The sequence below is a fragment of the Geospiza fortis genome, unplaced genomic scaffold (genome assembly GCF_000277835.1).
Source record: "Geospiza fortis unplaced genomic scaffold, GeoFor_1.0 scaffold53, whole genome shotgun sequence".
Taxonomy (NCBI): domain Eukaryota; kingdom Metazoa; phylum Chordata; class Aves; order Passeriformes; family Thraupidae; genus Geospiza; species Geospiza fortis.
The window spans coordinates 8277346-8293154 of record NW_005054305.1 but is presented as its reverse complement, the minus strand read 5'-3'; positions in this window follow the sequence as shown (position 1 = coordinate 8293154).

Genomic DNA, 15809 nt, shown 5'->3' with positions numbered 1-15809 from the left:
TGTTTAATGTATAAGTATTAGTGTAAAGTGTTTAGGGCTACTGTGACCCACTGGGACGGAGTGGGGGAGGCGGCGTTGGTGAAGCTGAGAGTGGCAGGTGGAAGCCACATAGAGGTCTAGACCTGATTATCTAATCAAAACACCTGGGAATAGGTGAGCCACCAACAAGCAATGAGGGATTTAGTTTGGGATATTTAAGGTATTTACTTTGAGTTATGACCGCCTCGACAAGTAGAGATAGATGCTGGTGTAATGTAACTGATATAATGTATTACTGTAATATATATGTATTGTTGTAAACGTGTTTAATACAACAAGGGATCATTTGTCTTCTTTTCTCTTTGTAAAATTACTACAGCATCCATTTTTTTTTCTTCTGAATGTATAGCTCACTTTGATTGTGGGCAAGGATTCTGACATTTGGCAGCCAAACCCTTGTGCATATGTCTGTCACACATAAGCCTCACTCAGGGCAGAGAACTCAGACTTTGAAAAAGTACATGGGAAAAGAAACTACCAGTTGTAGTGGACAAGTAATCTGAATATATAAGAAAGATCTTAAGATGCATTGGGAAATAGAGAGTGTTTTCTGTCCAACATCACTGCAACATTAGATTTTCCATTCCTGTAGCACATCCTACCACCTCTGGGAACACATCATGGCTGATAGTTATTAATTGATTCTGTGAGAATAGAATTAATCTATTTTCAATATCCACTTTTGGAAAAGATAGCAGTCAGAGTAGCAAATGTAACACCATCAAGGACAGGTGTCACACTTTATAGAAAGTGGATCATAAGATCCTCTATAAGTTCCTTGGTACTTCCTATATCAAGATGCACATTCCCAACTTCTGATTATATAATTTTGGTTTTAATTTCCATTCACCAACTGATAATAATCCACAAAACTATGTTCAAAAAAGTCTGTGAACATATTCCCTCTTTTTTTCCCAACAATTAGTCTAAACTAAGCTTCACCAAAATACTCCATTTACCGGTATCTGGCACCCTTATATAAAATAATGTGTCATTTGTCACCATGGCTTGTAATCTGAAAATATGACTGGGAGAACTTATGGAGACCAAAATAGCCTTTTACAGTCTGTAGGTGCCCAAAATAATTCTGCAGCTATATTCCGTAAAATTCCTTGCTGCTGTGATTTGTTTCTCAGGAGCTCTCGTCAATCCACTTAAAACTCTCACTCACATGGGCCCAAGGAGAAACGTGGGGGTTTGTTCAAATTGTAACCAAATATAGTTATACGTTAAAATCCCTCCTTTCCCATGTAAACAGGATATTAGCAATTTCATAAATTCTACACAATTTTTTAAGTTGAAATTCTGCGCTTTTAAAATCATCTCATGGCTTGGAGAATTTGAAGCCATATATCTTGAAACCTAACAGCAGAGAATCTTAAGCAAAACTGAGAAATTCATAGTCTTAATATCATTCCTTAATCCTAAATTTTACACGCAGCCTGCATATCATGTTCAGTACTGTTATTATTTATGGTAGTCTATAAATGGCTTGCATCTCATTAATGGGTATTTTTAACTTAGAATAGAATTTGGATAAAATTTTAACAAAGGATTGTAACTACTTTTAAGGAAATTATCAGCATTATCTGCCTTAGTAATTAATTTATTAAAATCAACTATTACAAATCAAAACAGAAAAGTAACAAATCATAGGCTATAAATAGTAGGACCTAAGAAAATTATCAGTTATATTTTTCTGTTTCATTCCTAACCAAAAAAAATTATCTTTGCTTTCTCACAATTATCCTATTTCTTCACCAAAAGGAGATAAAATTCCCCTATATGCATTTAAAAATCACTTGTACACATAGCAAAGTTTGAATTTATTTTTCCATTTGGAAGAAAAATAACTCATAAAAATATAATTTGAAAATAACTAACCTACATTCTGTAGGATTTATGAATCTCCATAAGAAAACTAAAATATAAAATATTACTAAGGCTGGGAAAGAATTTCTCTCTTCACCATTTTTGAAGTGATAGTTAAAAGATGAGACAATGTAATTCAAATCTGGGATGTGATCTTGAGATAATTTAATTTCTTAAAGCATTTTGAAATATATGTGGGTGCAGCTATAGTATGTAAAAACTATTGGTATGTTCCTGGCATTAATGATCAATTGTATATACTTGAGGCAATGTTCGTGGATAGAAGTCTGAGCTCCAGAGTTGAAGCCACTTTGTGAAGTGTGGCTTAGGTACACAATTTCTCCCTTTACAGATAAGCCTTTGCAGATGGGTACTGGGACATGGTCTGCCCAGCATCTCCAACCTGGCCCAGGAGTGTGCCTGTGGGAGGATGAAGAGAGCAAGGGCTATTTAATCAGTAAATGCTTTCAGATGGCTCAGATTTTTTTCGCATTTGTAGCTCCCTGAGAGAAGTGATGAAAAGAATCTGCTTCTACAGCTGCCAAAAAAGTGGAGAGTTGGTTCTGCCTGTGGATGAATGAGGCAAGCCTTCCCCCCCTGGAGCTACCACAGCATCCCTCCAAACCTTCAATAGGAAGGACAGCTGCTTCAGCTCAGATTTTTCTCCTCAGTTCCACAACAACAGTGTGGTGCTCTGTGAATGAATTCAGTGTTTGCTGTAAATGCAAGGAATGGTAGCTGTACTGCAGAGAAGTGGAGGTAGGTGTCTCTTGGTGTGGGGAACGTGCTAGTGTATGTATGCTGTACGCTGAAACTCGGTGCATATGAAAAAGTGAGAACCTGGCCTACTTGGACTGTCCTGTAAAAGCTTAGTGGTTTTCTGTCACAATGTATGAGGGTTGCATGCATGACCTGCACCTAACCCTAGGGAAACCATCTGGGCTCTGGTAGCTGTACCATTTTCTGTTGTTTCTTGCAGAAACTCACTCCAGGTCAGAACTGTGTGACTTCACTGCATGAAGGAGTCAAATACTACAGATCCTTTGCTGCTGAGTAAAATAGGAATTGCTTTTCCACCAGTCTTGAAGTTTTGGGTGTTTTCCTGTCTCTCCCAGGAACAACAGGTGTGAAATAGTTCCCAACATCACTGTGTGCTTCTCTCACCGCTCTTGATGCCATCTGCTGAACACAGATGTGGTTCTTACTCAGCTCCCAGCAGTCCAGTTTTGTAGAGCTCTGTGACACTGGTCTTTGCTCGGCCCTCATCTCGTGTTGCACAGCTCTTTCTTCTCAGCACAGCCTGTCCCTGCCTTTAGGCCATCTTGGCCAGCTACCTGTCAAAACGGATACTCTTTGCTGCCTGAGTGTTTTTCCGTGGTTTCCAGGGACCAAAATAGAGATAAAGGACAATAGCAGAAATGCAATTAAAAGCACACTTTTGGTTTGGTTGTTGTTTTTCTTTTTAAGCAGTCTTCTTTTAGTCACAGTAAACTAATGTCAACTTCCCTGTTTCAGTCTGACACACATTATGTAACTAGCAAAGCTTTTTGTGGGTCCTATCTCCATTCCTTGGAAGAAACACACTTGGGGATTCCTCTGCCTCAGTGTTCTGCTCCAGAATTACAGCTGAGGGGTTTGTAGGACATACATTGCCGGACACCTTCCTGCAGGATGTCAGGGTGCTGTGAGGCTCAATGGTCCCTGAGGACTGGGCTGATAAAATGACAAAGTCAGGTCCGAGTTCAGGCTGGGAAAAGAAGACTCACAGATCACGGTCTAGTGCCCTTAGGGCCCTTGTGGATGATTCAAATAGAAAATACAGTTCTACTTCTGAAGAAAATCTACTCCCAGACATCCCTATCATGAAGGGTTTCTGTTCTGTAGATGTGTGTGCCAGATTATCTCTCATTACAAAAACATGAAGGCACTAAGCTGAAGCTTCAGCTCTAATACAGCATTTCCCAAGAGCTGTTGATTTCAAGGCAAAGCAAACCCTTATGCAATTCCAGCACTGTTTTGCTCACAAAAAAAAAAAAAACTATCCGCAGCCTCTCATTCAGAAGTCATGAACAGGGTTTTTTTTTAATTAGTATAAGAAACACACAAAATTTTTCTAATTTTTATTCAGGGAAGAACATTTTGTCATGGTATCTTTGAAGTGTTCCTACAGAGAAGCATTCAGTAGAATGAAACCTAGAAGTTAATTTGGATTATCCACATCTACTTGTATTTTACAGTAATAATCTGTCTTCCAAGTGTTACCTCTCTGTAACTATTCCATTTTTTTTCTTCACAGAAATAAAATAAGGGATGGAATAGATGTGGTGGATTTTTTTCAAGTTATAGGTGAGATCTGCTAAAACTAAGAATGACATCTGCATCCCCTGAGTCCCATATCAGTGCTCTGGTCTTACCGTCTACATTATCCTCCCCTTTCCTGGAGGAAGCTTCCCTGACCCAGGCAGTTGCAGGAAAACCTTAGTCACACTTGCAGACTGGAAAAAACAAAATTAATGTAGTATATATAAATTTAACCAATCATTTTAGCAATTCCTTATAAAAGGAGGAAAAATAAGCGCAGAATTGCAAAAGAAATTGCAAAAAATGTTGCATTTTTTATTGATACTGCATTTAATAATCCATTTTCTCTAGAAAGAACATACAGCCTGTTTTCTGTCCTTCATGACATGGAAGTTGTTCAGATGATCAACTTCTATCTAAATCTCAATTGCTGACTTTTTCAAATTTTCCTGTTTTGTGGCCAGTAGCTATTCATCAGCTCATAAAGACACTTTTATTTGTTTTGCTACAAATGTGCATGAAAAAATAAATAATTTATTCTCTTCTGTACATATTTAATTATTAGCCTATGTTATCATAATGAAAGGTTGACTGAGAAAAAAAGCTAAGTTCTATTTAAAAAAACCAAATTAAATTATTTCTTTATTTCAAAAGAGTAAATTTAAGCATATTCTGAAACTGTTTCTCCCTTAGTAATACCTATCAAAAATGATCTAGTGTTATCTGCAGATGTGATGAAAATAGCCATAATTTAATATGTACTCAAATATTAATTGCAGCTTGTTCATGATGAAAACAAACCACTTGTCAGTACATAATAGCTGAACACTGTAGTTTTTATAGGTTAATTAGCCTTCAGCATGGGTCTCAGCTTTAAAAAAAAAGAGAAGAGTAGGCATGCATCTCAAAGCATCTTGTTTTTCATTGCATATTTTGCTTGGAGACTAAGTATAAATGGGTCACAGATTTATCACAAAGTTATGAAATCCTTAGGAAAAACCATAATGCATAGGTTTGCGTGGCTATAAAATAAATATGAATTCCTGTCTTTTTTCTCAAAGTGGCATTAGTGAGTTAGATTTTTATGCCAACATTATTGTGACTGCTTAAAAGAAATGTTAACTCTGTCTTTTGCTTAATTGTAATGAAAAAGATTGACTTAACATTTGGGGTTAACATTTGTTTCCCACTTTTGATTAATAGCTTGTAAAAGAAACAAAAATAAAACCACAGAATTTGCATGAAGTTTGATAAAAAGCTGGCAGAGTTTTAAATATATACAATGCATGCATTTTAGAAATTAATCTGTCTGTAATTTTTAAGTTATATAGGACAAGAAATGGGGAGAAAGAACATTTTTATTTGGTAGGAATTGCTGTGGTGTTGATAAAATATCTCAAAAATTTTCAGATAAACAAAAATTCAGAAAAGCTGCCTTAATACCTCCCTTAACATCAGTGGAAAAGTTTACAATGTTTTCTTCTTTAATTCAGTATAGTGAATTTTTTTCCTAACAAGATAAAAATTTAAATATTCTCCATTCTGATAATATTCCTTTGTTTCAATGCTTACTTCAAAACACAACTCTGTAAATCTGAGTTGGTGCCACTGTGGCTCTCCTCCAAAATGATAAATGATAAATTTATAAATTTGATAAAAGCTATTTTTTTATAAATTGGCTTTTCTGCAACAGAAGCATTATATCAAAACAAACAAACAAACTACAAAAACCCCCCCAAAATAAAAGGGACTAATTCTGTTTATAGAAAGAAACCCATGTACCAGTTTATGTACTGCTCATGCAAGGTGTTATGACTGATTGACATCTGAAACCAAGATAGTATTGATGGATGTTGATCTTTGTCAAAGCTTATCTGTGCCATTGTATCAAACTGAAGGCTGGAACAATCTCGTGCAGCCGCTCCCATACAGGAGTTGATGTACAGTTGCCAATAGCCAAATAATTTGCTCTCAACACCTGTGCTGATTAGTTTTAGAGGGTTTACATTAGCATGCTGACTCCCTCTCTGCTGTGAGAAAAGATTGTTCACCTGAAGCCATTTCACGGAGAAAGAGACACGTTTTGACAGACTGGAATACTGAGGGGAAAAAAGGAGTCAAAGTTGAAATATGGCAATTGTCGTTCTAAAGCTTATTTCTGATAAAATAGAGGGGTACACATACATAACCTATTCTTCATGTTCCTTCTGATGCATCAGGAAAAAGTCTCTGTCTGGTCTTTATGGTTCTCTTGTTTAAATTATGGGTTTTGCTTGTGGCTTCCTCTGGTCATGAAATGGTTTAATACTCCTGGATCACAGAGGAGAATCACTTAGGAGATACTCCTCAGTCTCTTGTGATTAAGTACCCTATTAAAACTACAACCCAGACATGAAGATCCTGTAGAGAGACTCTGAAGGGTGACATTTGCAGTTTAAAAGGATCTGAGAAAACCTCTTACATCTGTCTGGCAAACTTAGATTTATTCACATCGACCCTCCTGAACCTGATATTCTAGCCTGAGCCATAATCCAAGAGCTTTCCAGAAACCGCGTTCCCCCAAGCCTCCTTAATATTGCTTGCTCTTAGATAATGGGGCTTAAAGTCTTAAGACACCCCGAGATCTTTTAACTCTGAGCTATTTTGCAGGCTTCACTAAGCTGCATGCTGCTCAAATAGTAACAGCCCAGATGCTGTCTTTAGGCTGTTTTCTTTTGATATTGCAGCCAGTGAAACTCTCCTGTCCACTGTTGCTCATTCAGAGTGTGGAAACATGAATGTTTATTTACATAGTCTATCCAGCTGTGTTTAAGACTCCAAGAAGGAAAGAGCAGGAGCAGTAGTACAATACAGAGCCCTTCGCAGAATTGGGAATAATCATGGTAACTTTTTGGTGGAGGGTGAGGGTCATGGGGAGCTGTGTGCATGCATGCAATATACACAGTACAGGTCTTTGAAAATCAGCAATTATGGCTCTACTATTCTGAATACAGCAAAATACTGTAGTTTCAGAAGAACTCTGAAGTACTGATTGCTAAAGTGTTAGTGTTGTTCTCACTAAGTGTCTTTAACTCACATGTAAATAATAAATAAAACCATTACTTCTTAAAAGAATTTACACGACGTGAAACATAAATATCCAATGATACCTGAATAAAACATTTCATAAGTGCTTCAATGCTGACAGCACAAACATCAATTATGTAATCTATGTATTTTACATCTATGGACAAATATCTTTCAATATATGAAAGTGCCACATAGTGGCAAGTTGGAAATCAGATTGGAAATTATAAGAATATGGAGACTTAAAAAGTTGTCTAGAAAAAGTGAAAAGAAAATATGTTAGACTGATGACTCTTATGGGCACACTCTTTACCAACAATGACAGTTGTGCTTACGGGCTCCCAGCAATTCTCAGGACTGAGACGTCTCAGTGTTAGCAGAATCTAAAAAAAAAGGAGACAAAATGACTTATTCTTTTAAGACTTCCAATTATAAGTTTTTTAAGCATTTCTAACAATGGGTTTGTATTTATAAAAGGGCTTTTAAAAGCATTATCTGTTCATCATGCATGACATGGATGTTGATCAGTATAGATATGTCTTAGATGATCATTAATTCTTTGTGATTACAAACCGGATATTCATTTGGGATTACAACTCAACATGATTACTGTGAGTTTGTAAATTAATCCCACTAAATTCATCAAAGAAAAAACTCTGAAAAATTAAAATTGCTACATTTTCTTTAAGTTGGTTCTATGAAATATTTTTATCAATTAGAGATTTTACTAAAAAAAGTCAATTAGAGACTTCCCTATAGTAAAAACAGTACTGTAACAAACTATCTGCAATGTAGTTTTAGTGCTACAGCACTTTAGACTGAGTAAAGAAAAGAAACTTTACTCCATGAATATTGAGAAATTGCTGCATTAATATTTTTTCACATGCTAAAAATTAAGGGGGAAACTCATTTGTTTTAATGATTTTGATTCAAAGACTAATTGAATCAATGGAAATTATTCCCCACATATACATAATTGCCTGATGGTCTGGATGAAGGAAATATTGGTTTTCTGATCTATTTAGTTTGAAGGTGAAAGACCTGATCCCACATTATCAGGAAGAGGGTCTTAACATGAAATCCTCACCATTTCTCTGACTACCAAGAAACAGGCTTCCTATATCAAGAAGTTCCCATTTTATAGTCAAAATGAACATTTCAAAAGAATTTCAATTAGCAGAAATATCAACTTGTTATGGAGTGGTTGAAAACAAATCCCCAAACCTCAGAAGTTGCTATGAAAGAGAACTGTTGTCAGCTCTGCTATTACCCACAAAGGGCTTTGAATCAGACCCATTATCCTTTTAATCTCTTTATGTGTTTCCCATGAGTAGAGGACAAAAATGAAAACAGAAAGTTCTGCGCATCAGTGACCTAGATCAGACTACTGAGTTCGTAGCTAGAACAGTAAAATATCACTGTCCAAGTTCTCCTTCTTCCAACAGGTGCTGAGATAACAGGAAAAGATAATCCAAAAGGAAGACCTATGTGGGGTGTGGAGTAAATATTTTCTTATAGAAAAATGTACTTAAAATGTATATGAGTTTTTATTTCTTTTTAGTGGCAAACCATGAAAAACTGGAAGCACCACTGCTACCTCCTAGTTCCCAATATTATTTCCTAAAACTCTACTGACAGCATTGTAAGAAAACAAAAATATTAGCCTGCTCTTGGAATAGCTTTTGAAAGGCATGAGTAACCTTCTTCTTTCAGAAGGGGACGACATTATTTATCCTTCAGCCAGGCTGGCAGGTGCTATAATCAATGCTGCAATTTCAAGGCCCAGTTTACTAACAACTGTGTGGGGAAAACTGATAAGTATCTCTGGGGGAAGGGGTTAGAAACAGATGTCTAGCAATTTGTAACACTTTTTATTCTTCAGGTTCTGAAAGACATGTTTATGTCTTAGCTATACATGCATACCTAAACTGAGTCACTTGTGATGGTGAATCCAACTGTTAGATTACCTGTTAGTTTTTGGCACACGGTGCAATAACTGCAGCAATTTCTTATGCTTAAAAGATGAGATGCTCACTTTGTGAGTACTGGAAATTATAGTAAGTACCAGTTTTTTATTAATGATGATCACTGTGCATTTATTCATTTGGTATTTGACATGCACAGAGAAATGAATGCAAGCAGCTATAGCAGGAAACTGAAAAAGGGCTACTAGCATTGTGATAGTAACAGTCACAACTGCTTTGTTATTCCATTTCAAAATGTGTAAGACAGTGATGGTGTCAATGTTTATCCCTTAGATAAAGGAATTGTATGTGCAAAATATTCTAGAATCACATTTTAATGTTCTGTTTAATACAATACAAATGATCTGGCCTTTTTATCTTCTTTCTTCAAAATATTAACAAAATTAAAGCGATCCTGCTGTTTTGCCTAAATGAGTAATTTTAATTCAGATATCAGCAGTGATATCTGTTGTCCAACAAATGAGAGAAAAAGCAAAATGTTCCAGTCTTTTCAGAAAGAATTTGAATACGATTGAAGTCTCTCTAGATAAGGATTTTGGGTTTTGGAAAGTATACAGAGATAATGAAACAAATTATTCAGTATCTCAGTATCTATAGAAGATGCAATAGGAAAAATACATAAATAAAACCACCAGGAGAAAAATGTTCTTTTTTTGAATATGCATTTTGCCTACAGCTTTAAGCAATATGTTGCTATCAGAACAAATTTTTTTTCTAATGAGTAATATTGATGTCTATCTTTGAAAAAGCCAGCCAAGTCACACAGACATACATGAGTGTAGCTTTATATAAAATTTTCATGCTCATATATGCCAAAAAAAATCTATGAATTACATATTAACATGTATACATTACATATTAATATGTATAAAACCTCTTTGGTCCTTGAAAAAATATTCCACTAGAAGATGGAAGATCTTCTATTAGAAGATGTCTGAATTATCCTGAAGTTACACTGAGGGAAAACAAGATAAGCCAAACCCTTTGTTTCTTTTATTGCCTTTGGTTTAGCCTCGTAAAATGGATGTTGCATTTACAAGGTTTTACTGGCTCTATTTTTTAAAGAAAGAAAAATGTCTCTGCAGTAGTGCTGTCAGAGTCCTGTAGGAAGTGCACCTGGGCTATGTCTGAGCAGCACAGCCCATGAGCATCCTTGCATGCCTGGAGTCCCAGTCCTCAGACACTGATCACAGATGTGATGCTGGTCCCCTACCCACTCCTTCCTACCCTTGGAGATGAGGACACAGGGGAGTGAGAGAAGGAAGTGAATTCTGGTTCTGTCTCTGATCTGGGGTCCTGCTGAGCAAATACATTATTGGACAATCTCCTTAAGCCCACTGGAGTTGCTGGGAATTTTTCAAACAAACAACTATCTCGAATTCTCCCTATGACAGTGAAGTCGGACTAGAAGACATAGAAAGGAAACATTTAACTCAAGACAAGTATACTTACTCTACACCACAAGTACTCAAACAGCCTTAGGCTCCGAGCATTATCAGAGCAGTTTAAGACCAAGATCCATATTTGTTTTGCCATATATATTAAATTCTATATTATTTTAGTAGCTCTTTTGATTTTGACCATTTACAACAAGCTAAAGCTTGGACTTGGAAAACAAGCTAGGCAGAAACTTCGAATATATAAGTCATACTGAAAAATATACGTTTCATTCTCATCAGATTACAAATTTCAAATGGAAGTCTGTTCATTAAAATGTTGTTCTTAGTTAACACAATGTTAATTTTCATACAGCAGAGACAGTGATAGACTCATTGCTGAATGACAATTAGTAATTGATCTAGTTTCAAATCTCACTGGTGCTCAGAATAGTCTGTAATGTTGCTTAATCTGTTAAAATTGCCAAAAATAGTTTATTTTCAGGGTTTCCAAATCCCAGTAATACATATGCTATTTTCATGAAAACTTACACAGTTGCTTCTGTCCAGATAGATAATTAAAACTTGAAAGATAAGATGACTCCCAACCAATGCAACATTTTTCTAGATTTAGGCCACATCATTATAATCAGTACTTGTTACATTTAATGTCTTTTTTGACCTGATTTGATAACTGACGGGATCTCAAGCTATTATGCTATTAACTCATTCTATCTTTGTTAGGGAATCAAATAATTAAATAGGGATGAATGTTAAATCCAGACAAGATCTTTTCATTAGTTTATTAGTTATGCAAAATCTTCAACTGCTGTGACCACTCATGTTCAAGAATTTAAAGAAGTTATGATCTTCTGTTTTAGGACAGGTCTTTGAACAATTTCAAATGGAACACTATTAAAAAGAGAGCACAATCTGATTGATTAAAACTTCTCCAGGAACACAGAGCAGGTTGTCTGAGCATGACTTATGGCTCTATTAATGTAACATATTCACTATTTTAATTTCAAATGCATGATTTTTAATTTTGGGGAAGCCTTTTGTAGTAAGTAGCAGTCTCTAAATACTTACCCACAAGACTGCTTACAGGAGTCTGCCTAAATTATATGAGAATAGTCTGCATCTCAGTGCACAGAAATACTCCTTTTATTAGTACAACCAATTAAAACTGAGATATTGTATGACAGCTGTGAAAATTTTTAATAATTAGAATCCAGTAAATGACTGCTGTGTCATGATTCTGATCCCTGTACAGTCATCCTCGCCTTGAGAGTATTGCGGATTAAAGGTAAAGGAGGAAGAAAGAAGATTTTATTTTAATCCATTGCATCTGGGAAAATGATGGTGGAAGTAAGAGCACGAATGGTGTCTTTCTTTCTTGGGGGTTTGTCAATAGGTCAATAGTTGTATTACAGACAACACTAGAACTGTCAGATAAATGAGTTATTAAGAATTCAACTTTGAGAAAGGAGATAAGTTTTTCTGCAGATGCTGAATAGCCAATACAATCCCAAAGAGAAGTGGAGTGAGGTACATGGGAAAGTGTAATTGTCTTTGGTATGAAAGATATGCCTTCCCATAGCATTTTGTTCCTGTGGATTTTTATGGAGACCTACCAAGACCTTAAAGATACAATCCTGCAAGTCCATCTCAACAGATAATTTCTGAACCATGGTTGCTTACATCATTAAGGTAAAAAACCCATCAAAATTTGTAGATTTGGAGCTACAGGGGCTGTTTTATCTCTAGTAAAATAGGTGAATTCTCATCAGATAGAGTCTCATTTAAAGTACCAAATTATTCACTTTTCAACTAGAATATAATCATCTCACATTTACTCCTTGGAATTTCTGGCATGAAGTAAACCCAAAAATGCATATACAAAGTTGTATTAAATATTCATAGATGCCTACAATGTGAAAAACCATTCCTTACAGCAATCTATATTACCAAGCTCCTTTTAACTTTTTGCACAATATATATAGCTAGCAGATCATATCAGAGGTTGATAGCAAGACCAGTAATAGGAAGGGAAAGAAAAATCCATTAAAAATGTAGGAGATAATATTATTTCCCAAAAGAGGTTAGGTGAACAATAATTACTTGACATTAAAAGCCAGATTACTTTCAACTGCAGCTTCATTTCACATATCTAACTTAAAAAGCAAAATACCTCAGCATTAGACTCTGTTAACAACGTAACTATTATCCATGAAAGATCTGAATATCTATTTTCATAAACAGAAATGGCATTACTATTCCCTAGACCATAAAAGTCCACCTCTATTTCTTTGGTCTGGCCTCACATTAAGAAGGGAGCAAAAATAAACACGATTATACTATTAAATATTACCAATGATTTTTTAAACCAAGTCCTTGAACCTCCTCTTTGGAAGGACAGGCAAATATAAATAAAGCTAAACAGAAAAGACTTTATCTGATTTTCCAAAACTGAAAGCACAAAAAAACCTTTATTTTTCACATTGCCCAAAAATGTGAAAAACCTGAGTACAAGACATAATATTTGATGCCCCGCATTGCAGAGGGTAACCATCATTGAGAAGTGGCTGAGTATATTGAGGGGCTCTCTCAGAACTGAACTGTGAGCTCAAATCTGGACAACTTTGGATGTGATGGGAATGTGTTATCAGGTGATCTGATCAACTAACGCTTTGTAAGAATAGAGCACTTAGCGAATTCAAAACCAGTCTTTTTTTTTCCAGTAGTCTTCTTTTTTTCCCTTGACAACTATGAAAATAGAAGATTGTGGATGCACGGTGACCTTCCTTAAATTATAAGAAACCAGTTCATCAAGATGTTAGAAATAACATACTCAGTACCATGACAATTAAGCTGAAAAATAAAGTTCTAGCTCATATCTGTGAATATTACTGATCTGAAAAGCATTTTATTCTGTTTCTCATCTAAAGCTGTAAAGGGATTTCCACAGATATTTATTTAGCCATAAGAATCTTTTTTGTTCTTTCCAGAAGCTAGCAATTAGGACTACAAAAGGCATAACAGAGTGTTGTGCTACACCTGTCTTACTCCAGCAATCCAGCTATTCTGGTGATAATGGGTACTCAGTGTGGAGCATGTGGCTGCCAGGGTGGCAGGCAGTCTGCAGGATGCAGGTGCTCTCATCTCACTTCTGCCCACGATCCTCCCTGTGCCCAGGAGCCCACACAGTCACCAAGGAGGTTAGGGTGAATATATCTCAAGATTGTATTGGCTTCCACAAAGAAAGATGAAATGATCCTGACAGCACTGAGGTGTAGAAGGCAGCGTCTGAACACAGGGTAGGTTATGGCCCATTCTCTGCATCACTCTAACTTTACAAGCAGTTTTAAACTGTCATGGTAATGAGTCCCTGTGCAAGATGTGTTATCCTGGTGTGGGGTATTGTATTTAGCCGAAGCATCTGGGTTGCACATAAAACATCAGTGTTTACCAGAACCAAGGGATTGAATAAAATGTGTGAAAGGTGTGAAATACCAGATGGCCTTTCATGGGCAACTCCTATTGATGCAAAAAGCCAATACTTTTGGTAAGTTATATATATCTATCTCTTTCTGGTAACATTGTAGCAATTTTCTTTGTATCAAAGGCTTTAGAACACGAATGTTTGATCATCTGTGTAACATTCCATGTTACTGTTTGCTACCTATGCAAACAGCTCTCATTTACTGCGGCCTTCCAAACATATCAATAAAAGCTCCAATTTTGGAAAACAGCAGTTTTTTCCAAAAACATTTATGATTACTTGTCACATATCTATGTTGCATTTCTATCATATGAGGATTTTGAGATTCTTTGACAAGAATGGATCTGATCTATTCCTGTGTATAGATGCTCAGATAAAAGAGTGTCGCTATGAAGGTAATAGTTGTTCTGAAAATATCCTAAGCAAACAGATTGATTAGAAATTTCAACTTCTACAAGCAAGCAAACAGGAAAGAGTTTGACTCATTGGTCTTAATTTTAGCACAAAGTCAGTTTATCCAGGAAAGGCAAGAAGAGCTTCTGTGTGTAGAAAGGATGAGGGAAATAGCAGAATTAAAGCACTCTCTGAAGAATTGTAATATGAATATGCTGTGGTATGCAAGATATATATATCAAGAATGAGAGCCAATCTGGGTGACAAGATGAAGTACGGTAATGTGCAGCTGGAAATGCCATAGAATGAAAATCTGAAATAATGATGAGTCAGTACTTAGGTATAGTCCAGATGAACAACAAGCAACCATGAGCACTGATAAGATGTTGCATACTTCATTTTATTCCTCTGTTTCTCATTATTTAAATACATATCACCTATTTATATTTTTCTCTTTATTTTTTCTTGTGGCAGCAGCTCTCTGGCCACAGAGGGAAACACAGCTTTCCCAGGCATTGTTCTGGGAAAAGCCAGTGAGAAGATCAAAGAAAAGAATGAGAAATAATTCTTATCTTAACTTGTTGCACCTGGTATTGTGAACATGTGGAATGTGTTATAGAATTTGTTTACCAAAGGGTGGTTTCTTAATTAACCAGTGGTGATGATGTTTTAATTAGAGGACCAATCAATTCCACCTGTTGCAAACTAGTGTATAAAAAATGGGTTTCTTAATAAAGATTATTATTAATCAGCCTTCTGTTAATCACGGAGTCTATGCTAATTATTACCCATCCAGAGGCCCACATGCATGGAATATTTTCTCCTTGGAGAAAATAATAAACCTAATTGTAGTAATGATAAAAAAAAAAAACAACAACAACAATAACAATAATAATATTATAATAACAATGAAAAGGAAAGAAAGAAGGAAGAAAAAACCCCCAAAATATATAAGTGATGCACTATAAAATCCTTTGCCACCTGCTGCCCCATGCCCAGGCCATTCCCCAACAGCAATTATCCCCCAGCAAGCTCCCCTCAGTTTAGTTACTGAGCATGACAATCTATGGTATTGAAAATCCCTTTCTCCAATTAAGATCTGCTGTCCTGGCCATGTTCCCTCCCATGTTCTCTGAGCATGTTTTCACTGACAGAGTAAGAGACTCTGAAAAGTCCTTGACTCTAGCAGTACTTAGCAACAACTAAAACTTCATTGTCTTATTAACATTATTCTCATATTAAATCTGAAACACGGCACCATAGCAGCTACAAAGA